The 12,132-nt window shown below is 55.9% G+C and overlaps 1 long non-coding RNA gene across 1 annotated transcript; it reads right to left on the bottom strand.

Annotated features, from left to right (window-relative positions):
- Window positions 1–375: 375 nt before the first annotated feature.
- Window positions 376–10,635, bottom strand: LOC310880981. Its single transcript, XR_014572029.1, has 3 exons — window positions 10,102–10,635; window positions 9,092–9,175; window positions 376–4,158 (listed from the first exon to the last, which is right to left on the bottom strand). It is a non-coding gene; the product is annotated as an uncharacterized lncRNA (long non-coding RNA).
- Between the last annotated feature and the right edge of the window lie 1,497 nt (window positions 10,636–12,132).

A 12,132-nucleotide genomic window follows, 5' to 3' on the forward strand; every position in this document is an offset into this window, starting at 1 on the left:
AGGTGAGGTTGGGTTTAGCCAAATGCTTTCCCCCTGGAAGCAGAGAAGCCTCCCTTCTGCCTTGCCTGCCTGGCTGGTGTCTGTATCATGCTCTAGATGTGGCATCGCCCACCCCAGGAATAGATGTGGTCATACTTGGAGCATCTCGAATGCGCCTCTCCCCGCTGAGCGCGGCTCTGGCAGTGCCACCCGGTAAAAAAGTGCTCTTTGTCTTGGGCTGCTCGTCCCCCCCAGCTCCTGCAGCAGCCAGGTGAATGTCACCGTCCCCTTCTACAGGCAGATAGGGAGCTCACGGCCCGTGGCGAGTCAATGTCAAAGCAAGGGTTGCAGCCTGGAGAGCCAGCCTGTCCGCTCCTCCCCGCAGCATTTATTTCTCTCCGAGCAGCATCCACCCTGCGTGAGAGCAGCGCCATAAAGAACAAATAAAGTGCTGTGCAAGCCAAAGGAAATGGCATCATTTAAAAATATGCACAAGGTTAACGGGCACGGGGACGGCACGGTGCCTGTGGATGGATGGTAGGAGAGCTGGCAGATGAGACCCGAAGGGCTGCAGAAGGTAAGGCTCTACCGGCAAATTCATCCAAGTGCATAAGTCACGAGCGAACCTGGCTGCTTACCCGGTTTAAGGACTGTCCCTGGGCCAGGGCCACAGGTTGTGTTGGTGCTGCCGTGTCCCCAGGGCCTGGGGAGTTCTCCCTGACCCCACACAGATTCATCCCAAGCAATTAGCCAGGAATTATGCAGCTCCGACCCTTCCCCAGCTGGATGAGACGGAGGGGGGGAAGCGCTCCAAGGTGCTCTGGGGCCTCAGTCTCCTGGGACTAAGGAGCAGAATTGAGGGATTTTTAGAACATTTAAAAATGTTTGCTCTCTCAGCCCCACTGGCACGGCCTGAGGCACATTGCCTCTCCAAATTAGGCCACTGTCAGGTTTGCCGGCTGAGTGTTGAGTTTCCATTTAATTTTCATCACTGTGTTCACTGACAGCAGCCCGGCGTGGCTACCCGGAGCAGGATACGGAGCACCTGGGCAGAGCTTGCTCTGGCTGCTGGCTGCTGACACCGAGCGCCTGGGAATATTCAGGTGTGTGAGAAGCAGCCAGGATGCTCCTGCAGCCAGGGCTCATGGAGCTGGAGGCAAACCTTAGCTCTGCCACGGCCTTTCTTCAGCTTTGTGGGGAAAGCAGCTCTGCCTTTGGCTTCCTTGGGCAAATATTTTGATTCCCCACACCTCATGTCCAGGTGAATACCCAGGCTTGTCCCTCGTGCAGCCTCATGCCCAGAGCACCAGTGCAGTGCCCAGCAGTGCTCTGCGCTCTCCACGAGCTGCTGGTTGTCTGGGCTGGGGTCAAGTGTTCCTCTGCCCATCCTTGCTCCCCGTCTCTGAGATAGGGCTAACGATATCCAGGTGGTTTCCCAGAGAGCTCTTTTGTTATAAACAAAGGTTGGCTACGAGGACCACATGTCCTAAGGGTCTCTGTGTGTGTGCCTGGACTCTTTGTTGGAAATATTTTGCCTTGGCCACGCTTACAAAGAAGAGCTTTCTGTGGTGGCAGCAAAACATGCCTGAAGCTGCAGGTGCGCACCACGGGGGAAAAGGACCATCTAGCAAGGGAAACGTTGGTAGAAGGGAGCTCAGACAAGTTTCTGTCACCCAGGGCAGTTTTCCACCCCAGTGCCCAGGCTCTGAGGTGCCATGGACACTGCTCTGGGCTGGTGGCCGAGGGTCTGGTGACGAGGGAGCCATGGGCAGGGGCTGTGTGGGTGATGGGTGGGCTTCCCTCCCCAGCCCCTCGTTGCCTGACCTCCTGCTTCCTCCCCGCCCGGCTCCCCCACCTCACCTCGCTCATGGGAACAGCTGGATGGGACCTAATTTTTGCTTGCCTTTGGAGAACCAGCGGGTCCCGTAGCCAGCAAAAACATTTACAGAAAAAATAGTAATAGATCTGCTTCCCTTTCGTCAGGGTGAGGAGGGGAGCTCTGATGTGGAGGTTTCTTACGCAAGATGAAGGAATTGCTGTCTCTAAAAGGAGAACCCAGCGTGTGAGCAGGCTGAAAGGGTGCTGACACCTCCCAGCCCCCTGGAAGCAGCCCAGGGCTTGTGGGGAAGGCCTCTGGCTTCCTCGGTGGCGCTGGGCTTTCAATGGTTATTCCTCTGAAACCAGTGCTTCTGTTTAGTGGTTTTCCCTTAATAAAAGAAGCTTTCCCTCTGCAAGGATGTCATTGCTGAGGAATTATTGACGGGCCTGGTCTTGACATCCTTCAAAAGTTGTCTGTTCTCCAAGGCCGTGCACATGGACGTGTGAGCTCAGCCTCCCCATGCTGGTGCTCCCCGAGCCCAGGCTCTCCAAGCTGACCCCGTGCCCCCGCCGCTGGGGCTGGCTCCAGGAGTCCTGCATGTCCCCTCCAAAGGCTCTGGTCCTGGGTGGGTTTTGGGGCCACCAGCATCTTGCCGAGGTGTTTACGTGTGTGTCTGACCCGGTTCCTGCCGGGTGCGACTCCTGGCTCGGCTCCTGCCAGCCGCACACCGCTGGGACGGGGTCAGCCGAGCCCCAGGCGGGAGGCAGCACCCCCACCGTGCTGGGAAGCGTTGGGAGCATCCTGTGGTTTGGACGACATCCGTCTGTCTGTCTGCCTTGCTCCGGGCCTTCGTGCGGCTGGATTAGTAGCTACACCTCTCCAAGCGTTGACTCAGGCGGGGCTGTCATCTCCAGCAGCCACTGGGCACTGTCGGTGGAAGTGGATTTCAACGCTCATTAATCCCTGGCTGGGTTGGACTCCCTCCTTCGGCTGGTTTTTCCAGGAACCTCATCCAAGCATAATCTCCTCGCTGGTTTGCAGTGGTTTGGCAGCGACTTGTATCCTCCTTCTTCCTCCCCCTTGCCCACTCTTTGCCCTTTCGTTTCTCGGAGCCGTCCCATGTCCTTTAGCTTTCTCTTTTTCTGGTTTCCCTTGGTGACTAGGCACACTGGGAGGGAAACGGGTTTCTTTCCCGGTTTTGACCCTTCTGTGGAGAAGTGGGGGATGAGCTCATTGTGCACCAGAGTTTCAGCTCAGAGGAAGAAGAGGAGCACAAAATGCATCCCAGAAATGCTTGTGTGCATCTCCAGCCCCACGCCCCAGCACCATGTGGGGCATGCACCCACACAGCATTCCCACAAGTCAAATCCCCTCGGCCCCCTTACAAGCCCCACTCGCTGCTGCTGCCGCCTCTGCTGCCTCGTGCCAGGCTGGGTCTGGCTGTGCAGAAACCTGCACTGCGCAGCAACGCCCAGGGATTCGAGGGACAAGGAAAGCTCCTGGTTCATGCAACCTGCAAAGGTAAAGCATCCTGCCCTGGCGGAGACATCTCCCTCCAGACAAAGCGCCCTCCCCGGTGATGCCGTCTGTGTTGACCAGAGACCACAACCAAGGAAGAGGACTGGAAACGGGGCGTTTAAATGAAGAGCACAACAAAAAATATTTGTTGGCATCACAGCTGAGGAGGGATGGAGAGCGAGCTGCAAATACTTGTAATGACTCAAATTCCCTTCCCTTGCCTGAGGCTAAGAGCGAGGTAGCTGGGCAAATTTAAAAAGTTGTCAGCATGCCAGACTAGTTTTCTTTTTTCAGAGTTCTCAGTAGCATTAGGTGAGACCTGAAGCGTTCCTCCTGGAAGCAGGGGAAACGCTTCCCCCTTGCGAAGAGAAGCGTCCCGTTGTGCTCTGCAGCTGCCGCTGTTGTGGGGTCAGCCCTCGGGCTGCGGCAGTCACGGCAAGGAGCTGCCCCCATGCACTGCACCGGGGGGGGGGGCAGAGCCACCGGGGAGCCCCGGGTATCTGGGGGGCAAGGAGTCAGCGTGAAATACACAGGGACAACGCACACCCCATCCCCGAACAGGATATTTATTTTTGGCTTTAGGTGACGACGTTCCTGCTTTGGCCCCCTTCCCTCTGTGTTGGAGAATTAATCCCAGAGTGAAAAGCCCAAGCACTGTGTGCTGAAAAGGCCCGGCTCAGTTAAGTCTGGTCTCAGCCTAAATTTGCAAATAGTTTCCATCTCGCTGGAACTGCTGTTTCCAGTCAATGGGGGTTTCGCTCTGGTAACACAGAGTCCCCAAACTGGTTAACAGGAGAGTTCCTGCTCTTCCCTGGTGCTGCTCCGCGGAGAATCCGCCCGCCCTGGAAAAGTTTAAGTCAAGAGAGAATATTTCTCTGCGAGCCTTGCCTAGTTTAAACAATGAATTCTGGGAAGTGCCATGGCATATGTTCTGCAGAAAATCAGAGTAAATGACCACAATGATTCCCTCTGGCTTCATGCTCTGTGAAGCTATTGTTTGCAATGTGTTGCATGGGTGTTTAGCTTGGCCCAGCGTGTCATCCTCTCTCCGTTCTTTGAATAGACTCTGCTGGAGAAACGACTGGAATAAGCCTGTTCTGTATTTGCTTTTGGCATTAATTTTTTTTTGTTTGTTTGTTTATTTCTTAGGGATTATTTTAAGGACCTCAAGGTCTCCGCAGCTCGCGGGGCTGGCCCAGCACATGTGGTGCACGGCTGTTCCCCCTGCCCCAGCCCAGAGCCGTGGCTCAGGAGGTGGAGGGGCCCCGGGGCAGCTCACGTCCACCCTGGTCCCAGCAGGGCCGGGGAAGGCATCGTCCCCGGCTGGCCAGGCCGATTCCCAGCAGCCGGCCCTCCGAGGCTCCCGCAGGACCGCCGGTGCTGGGGAGTCTGGCACGGCCCCAGGCAATCTGCTCCAGCGATTTGCTATCCTTAGAAAGGCTTTTGTAAACACCAATCTGGATCCTTTTTGCTGCAATTTAAGACTATTGTCATCTGCCCCGCCGAGGCAGACACAGCTTGTTTGCTCTGATGTCTGAAGTGCTGTGAGAAACCTCAGCTCTCAGCAGCCCCTGGTCCTGCCCGGCCCCGTGGGGGCACCCACAGGAGGTGGCCCCCCGGGGAACGTCCCCAGCCCACCGCCAGCACCACAGCAATGGGGCAACCCCAACCCGCGCCTGCGGAAGAGGAAACTGGGCTCAAAGAGCCAAAAAGAAAGTTCCGAGCTGTCGGTAAGCCCGCGAGCTCCCACGGGGACCCCAGAGGTTTCTAGGCCTATGATGGCACTCGGAGGAGGTCACGTCTGTCCGGCTGGCAGGATCCAAGCCGGGGGGAAGGTGTGTGATCCCGAGGGCAGGAGCAGGGCTGAGGCTCAGGGTGAGCACGAGAGCAGGGGGCCCTCCACCAACAGCGAGGGCAAGGGAGGGAAGGAGCAGATGGGGAAAAGGAGGAGCAAGGCAGAGAATGACAAGCGAGCGAGTGGATGTGTAAGAAGGAGCTGGGAGGAGAGCAAGATGGAGAAGGAGCTGTAATTAGGGCAGGTTTAGTATGCATGAATTTTGCTGGGTTTGCAGCAGGAGGCTTGCCCAGCAGCTGCAGAAATGATTTATTACATGCTCACTACATTTGCCCTGTAGGAAGGTAAATAAAATGTACACACCGTCCCATTTACTCAGACAATCGAGGGGATGTGACCTAATTTCTATGTTACTAAAATGTTTTCCTCCCCAGGATTGGACCCCTGGGATGAGGCGGGCGCGCAGTTCCCCCCACAGAGCTGCACAGGGGATGCATTTATCTCCTGTGCCCTTGTCAGAGGGAGCTGCGAGCATCCCGACTGCTCGCACCCAGCCCTGCCTGCTCCTCCTGCCCCCCGGGGGGCAGCGACCCATGACAGCACGCTGAATGTGAAGGTGTCGGGCTGAGCGCTGGGGAAATCCACCCGCACCATCTGCACGTCGGGCCGGGCGATGCTCTCCCTCTGACGGCGAGATGAGAGAGGCAGGAGCCGGCGGCAGCATCTGGCTCGCACATCTGCTGGTGCTGCCCGGGCTCGGCACAGCTGGCGGCACCAGGACGGGGCTTGGAGCCGTGCAGGGAGAGCAGAGCCCGTGTGGGTGCAGCAGGGTGAGGAGCACAACGGGGCCTCCTGCACCCAGGATCTGCCCTGCCCGGCACAGCCCAGGCTGCGATCAGTGTTCTGACCCCCAGATGTGCTGAACGTGCAGCATTTGGCAACAAGGTTCCTGTTTCTGCACTTTTTTTCCACCCCTTCTCGTAACCCTGCTCCGGCCTCCCCAGCAGCCCTGGCCATGCTGAGCCGCGGGGATTTGCTGCAGGCGCTGGGCAGCGAGGGGCTGGGGCAGGGGCACACGGCCAGCCCGGCCCACCAGCAGTGAGCAGTCCTCAAGTTCAGGACCCTCTCCTTGGGATTTGAGTTCAAGGACTTTGCCATGACATATTTCTGGTTGGTAATTCTGAGCTGCTTCAGACCCAGCGAGCAGGGACAAATCCTGCCTCCGGGATGAGCAGCAGCGAGCCTGCCGGAGCCGCTTCCCCTTCTCCCTCTGTTCACCAGGCTCGGGGCTCCTTCCCCGGCTCTGCACTCATGGTGCCTCCTGGAGACTGCAGACAAAAACCTAATTGCATGACATAAATTATTGCAACTCTCCAAATAAAAGCCCAGGAAAAAAAGGCTGTGGCTGGATGGACACTTGAGGGCTATTAGAAGATGCATAAATTCTTTTCCTTAGGTTTTACATTTTTACATGTCTAATTATGGTGAAAGGAGCCTTTCAAGGGCTGCTCAACTGCCAGGGCACTCAGCGGCCCCTGGCAACTGGAGTGGGAAGAGGCGGCGGGGTCGGCCCTCCCGTTTACCTTGGAGAGAGCCTGGGGCTAAACAAATGCCAGGGGCTTGGGAAGAAGCTGGGGGAGAAACCGCTGCATTCCCCTGGGTCTCCCCCGGGAACCCGTCTGGCTGCCGGGGCGCCCATCACTCCTAGGACTACTTGTACACCATCAAAGCCCCTTTTTATTTATCTGATGCTCCTCGAGCATCTTTCAAACTTTAATTAAGTGCACCTCGCAGGGGGTGTCCTTTACCCTCGTTTTACAGGCAGACCGAAGATGAAATGAGCAGCGTTTCTGAGGCGGGTGGGATCGCAGGCGGGACGGGGAGAAAAGTGCTTAAACGGAGAGAAATGCACGGGGTCAGGGGGCAGGAATGCCCCGGGCTCAGAGCGCCAGCCCCAGCACCCAGCGCATAACGAGCCGCTGTGATAATTAGGGCCAATTTATACTTCCAGGTCCTGGGGTCACGCCGGCTTGTCATCGATTTTTAGGTAGGTGATAAACGGCCTGGAAGCCGAACTGCTGGGATAGCAAGGGGAAGATCCCGTTGGAGGGGGAGCTGGTTTTCTGCATGTGAAGGCAAAAAGAGATCCAGGGGAGTTTTGTGGGTCTGTCTGTGAACTTATCCCCGCCGCTCCCGGCGATTTGTCACTGCCAAGCCCAGCGGGCTGTGGTCCGGCCGGGGCTGGCTGCACAACCCATCCCGCTGTCCTGCCGGGGGGGGATTTTGTCCCTGGCTTGCAGAGCCCTGCTCGCAGAGGCAGATCCTGCTGCTACTGGCAAGCATGGCAAAAGCTTAAATATATTTGCTCCCTCACTTCTTTGCAAACTGCTCCAGCAGGTAGAGCCGTTCCCAGCTCCACTCCCCTAGCCAAAAGAAAGCAACTGCAGGAGGCAGCGAAGTGTGTGCAGCTTCTCAAGCTCTGCTTGGGCAGGAGAAAGCAGCCCAGCTGCTGCTCCAGGAGGAGCAGAAGGGCAGCAGCAGCCCAGCGTGCCCCCCCAGCCGTCCTTTGGGTGCTCTCCGGCTGGGTTTGATTGCACTGATATGATCCCACTCCAGATACGCCGCTCTATCTGGAGCCCAGCTCTGCTTCCTGTAATTAAAGGTGTCAAGTTATGCCACGGACTGAATTCAGCAGTAGCAGCTAATTTCTTCCTAAGTACATTAAATTGTCCAGGCTGGGAAGGGTCATGAAATTACAGCCTCTGCAGGGTGAGGGTATGGTGGTGCTCTGAACTTCTTAGTCTGAGAAGTGCCCTTCTTTCTTCTAAACAGGTCTGAACCAAATTGAAAGTGATGTGCCTGAGGAGAATCACTATGATAAGGGCTAAAATTGCTTGGCCTGTGGCTCTGGCCCATCTGCAGGCCTTGCACCTGGTTCTCCCTGGACAAGTCTCCGAACAGCAGCTGCTCAGCCTCAGGTCTTGGGGTTTCTCAGCAGCTCTGCAAGGAAGCGAGCTCCCTCACTGCCTTCCTGGCATCCTCCTTGTTGCTTTAGGTGACATCCCCACCTTCCAGAAACCACCCCTTGTTCTGATGGGGACCCAGCTGGATGTGTGCAACCCAGCCGTTTCTCCCAGCAGCTGCAGTAAAGAGCCTGAGCCTGGGCAGGGCCATGGGAAACAGCATTTCCAACAGCAAATAATCTCGTTTGTAGAAGCCCATGCTCACAAACTGGCAATGCAAAATCCATCAGGTGCCAGTGAGCCCCCCGTGAGCCCAGGTACCCATGCCCGTGCCTGCCGAAATGCCGCGCTCAGCGGCTGCCCCTCCGAATGCTCAGCACATCACCTCTGCCATGGCATATTAGTGAGGAAGTTCCTGCTGTGCCACTGAAAATATCAGAGAGGAGAGGGAAGGGCAGCTGCCTGGTGGTGGAAAAGTGACTCCCTGCATCCCAGAGAGCCGCCGCCGAGCTGCGGCATGGCTGCCTCTCGCCTGGAGAAGCCCCTCTCAGCAGCCAGTCGCTGGGTGGTCTGCCTCTTAATTACAGGGTTAATGCAATGGTACTATCAGGAGAAGTTTCTTAACCTGATAATGAGTAGGAAGCAGCTGTAGCTTGGAAAATGTAATAATTGCAGAGTGGAGCAATGTAATTATAAGGTGTGTATCAACTGCCTCCATGTTTACTTAGGGAAGACTAAATCCCCTCAAAAGCAGCAGCGGGCGCAGCAGCCGGCTCTGGTCCACGTGCGGGGAAGGGGCGAGCAGGGGCCAGCAATGCCCTGCTCTGCTGTGCTGGGGCTTGGACTGGGCTGTGCCCGTGGCCCCTGCCCCGTACCAACCCCACCCTGCCCGGGAAGGGCCAGCAGCAGCCCCTGCCCACGAGCTGCGAGCCTCGGGCCTCCCTGCAGCCTCCCAGCTGAGAGCCTCGGGCCTCCCTGCAGCCTCCCACCGCTCTCCCGTGCTCCTCCCCCACCTACCTGCACACCAGGCACTTTTCCCTCTGTGGTCTCCATGCCAAAGAAAATTTCCATTAGGTAGAAAAACTGCTTCCCTTTCATGCCCTGGAGGCAGAATGAGCACATGAATGGAGGTGTGCATCCCATGCAGGAAAAGCATGGCTGAGCTGAGTCTGCCTCGCACTGAGCACAGACCAGGGCTTGCCGGCTGGAGTCGGGGGTGTAGGCACGGCAGAAGGTGTGCCCGAACACACGTGTGCACACCATAAATCCCTCACCACCAGCAGACGATCAGCTAAGGCACACCGACACGGCAGGGCCATCACTCATCCCTCCCGCTGCAGCTACCAGACAGTGCCTGTTAATCTGTCGCACGGCCAGGGTTTATCATTCCTGTCCAACAGTCCCTAAATCAGGGCAAAACTCGCTCTGGAGCGGGCCTCACCCTCGCCATCAGGCAGGAGAAGGAGCCACCAGCACAGGAGGCCGTGCGCTCCCCGCGCCGTGGGCAGTGCGACACACAGCTCTGGGGCAGCTTCCTCCCAAGTGCGCTCACGTGCTGCTGTGCATGTGCATCTTCTCCCACATTCTCACTCCGATTCTGGGAAAAGACTTTTGCCAACTGTTTTTTCCCTTAAAAAACAGAGTTTTGGCTCAAACAAAACATTTGGTACGTTTTGCTGGGTGTACTCAATTATTCTCTCTCTCCCTCTCTCTCTCTCTTTTTTTTTTTTATTTAAAAAAGATGAAATATGCCAATATGGAAAATAAAACTGGGTCAAGTTTTAAATGAATTACAGTAATACCAGCTCCGAAGCACAGTCAGACTGTTTCATCAGCCCTTCACAATGCTCTCCTTGAGATCCAGGCACAAAGGCAGAGCCTCTCCAGAAACGTGTTTCTGGGCTTCATTGCCTGTGCAACCTTTGCAAATGTCGTTCTTTGATCTTTAATAATTACCCTTTGCTAACGCTTTTGTGATGTGATGAATGCGATTGCGAGGAGCAGAGCAGGGTGAGAAGAACCCTTACCTTTCTCTTGTCAAGGTCCTCCAGTCAGGGGCTGTGATCTGCTCCTTCTGCCGCCCCAGCCGTCAGCCACACTGCCAAATGCCTTGTGTGGCAATTAGGGCCCTGTCACGCCCCGTGATGCCTCCGATTGAGAGGAATCCTCCCTTCTGCATGAGCTAATTAATGGCAGGACATTCTTCATGACCCCGCGTGATCCCCAGGCACCCCACTTTTGGGGAGCTTTGCCCCGCGGTGCTGGCTGGCGGTGCTGGCAGATGTCCGCCTGGTCACCGCCCTGTGCCTGCAGCTCTTCCATCCCTGCCCTGGCTGAAGGCAGAGACCTCGATACAGAGCCCAGGGGAAGGGATGTCAGATCATCTTGCACAAGCATGAGACACCCCGAAGGACACGGAGCTGAGTTCACCAGGAGAGAAGGGGAGGAGGGAGCGGCTGTGCGGGAGGCAGGAGGAGCAGCACCGGGAGGCTGTTGGCGCTGGAGAAGGGCCTGGTTCCTTCCAGCAGGCTCCTTCCGCATGCAGATCCCCCCGTCTGAAGCCTCTGCCCTGCAGCAGGTGACAACAGTGCTCTCTGTAAGCAGCGCTGTGCTGGGACAGGCGTTTTCTCAGGATGGGAGAGTTTGTCCTCTGCTGAGCGCCCGCTCTGCACGCAGTCAGCAGCAGCTGTGCAGGAGCAGGTCTGACATATAAAACCCCGTGCGCCTGCATGGGGCCTCAGCGTGTGCAAAGGAGGGTCTTCCTTGGGCCAGCTTCCGCAGTACAATTTTTATTTGAGCATCCTCTCTTCCCGGTGTCTTTAGTTGAGCTCAAGCTCTTCATGCTGAAAATCAGCAGTGGAGATTAAAGCTGTGTTTGCAAACGGTTGGTACCGCTAAATCAAAGCAAGCGGATTAGCAAAACCATTTGGCTTCTCAGTTCTGCTTCTCTGCCATGACCGCAACACGGAGCCCAACAACTCCGCTAATCCATGAGCCAGCCCCATCCCGGGGACAGCCCGCTCCCTGCCAGCCGGTGCAGAGCTGCAGCCCCAGGTCCTGTCCCTCCTCCCCCCTCTGAACACTGACTCCCAGTTAAAGAAAAGGTATGTCCTCAACGTTCACCCACGGCTTTCTTTCCCCTTACTTTATTAAAATTATTCATATCAACAGGGAGATTTTTATATATGCCAAAGGGAATACAGGCAGCAGGCCCTGGAGTTCTGATGGCTTTCCATTTCCATTACGTGCCTCTACTTTTAGAGGCTTAAAGCAGTGCTTGCCACAGGAGAGGATGCACACAGCCCCCGTGCTGCTTTTCCATGTCTGAACGCCTGATTTCACCGTGTTACTTGCTTTTAGCAGAGTAACTCCCTGGATATCATGGAAATGAGCTCTGCGACCTCATCTGCTGAGGGAATTTGTCTTCACTGCCACCTTGAGATGGACTACTTCAAGGAGCTCCAAGCAGACCAGACCCTTTTATGCCTCCCCTGTATCTAACCCACGTGGCAGCACAGTGCCAGGGAAACCCACTGTGGGTCATCGCCCCTTGAAGCCTTGAGAGGCTTCAGACCATCACCTGCTAGAGAACGCCCGTTCCCCAGCTGGCTCCTGACCCCAGCCTGAGCACACAGGTGCTTTGTGGTCTTGCAAAGCCTATAAAAGCAGTGGTAAACCTCTCAGCACAGTGCATTTTTTAAGAGAAACTACTCAGTCATCTCAGCTTCAAGCCAGCCTGGCAGATACCTCTGGTCCTTTAACTTGTGTGCACCCCAAGGAGAGGCTCTTTGCTTCACAGGCTATTGCTTATCAGACTGCTCTTGCATTTGGCCTCTCCTGATGCTGGCAAGGGTGCCCCTTTTCCCTGGAAGTAGCAGCAATCAGCCTCTGATACACTGCCTGCAGCAAGCACTCGCTAGATATCAATATATATATATCAATACATGCGTGCATGTTTGAGTGCGTGTGTATTTTTATGTATATATATAGAATCAATAAAAAAATAACTTTTAAGAAGCTATAATACAATCTGCGTCATTGTCAGGAAATGCAGCAAG

The sequence above is a fragment of the Anser anser genome (assembly GCF_964211835.1).
Source record: "Anser anser genome assembly, chromosome: 13".
Lineage (NCBI taxonomy): Eukaryota > Metazoa > Chordata > Aves > Anseriformes > Anatidae > Anser > Anser anser.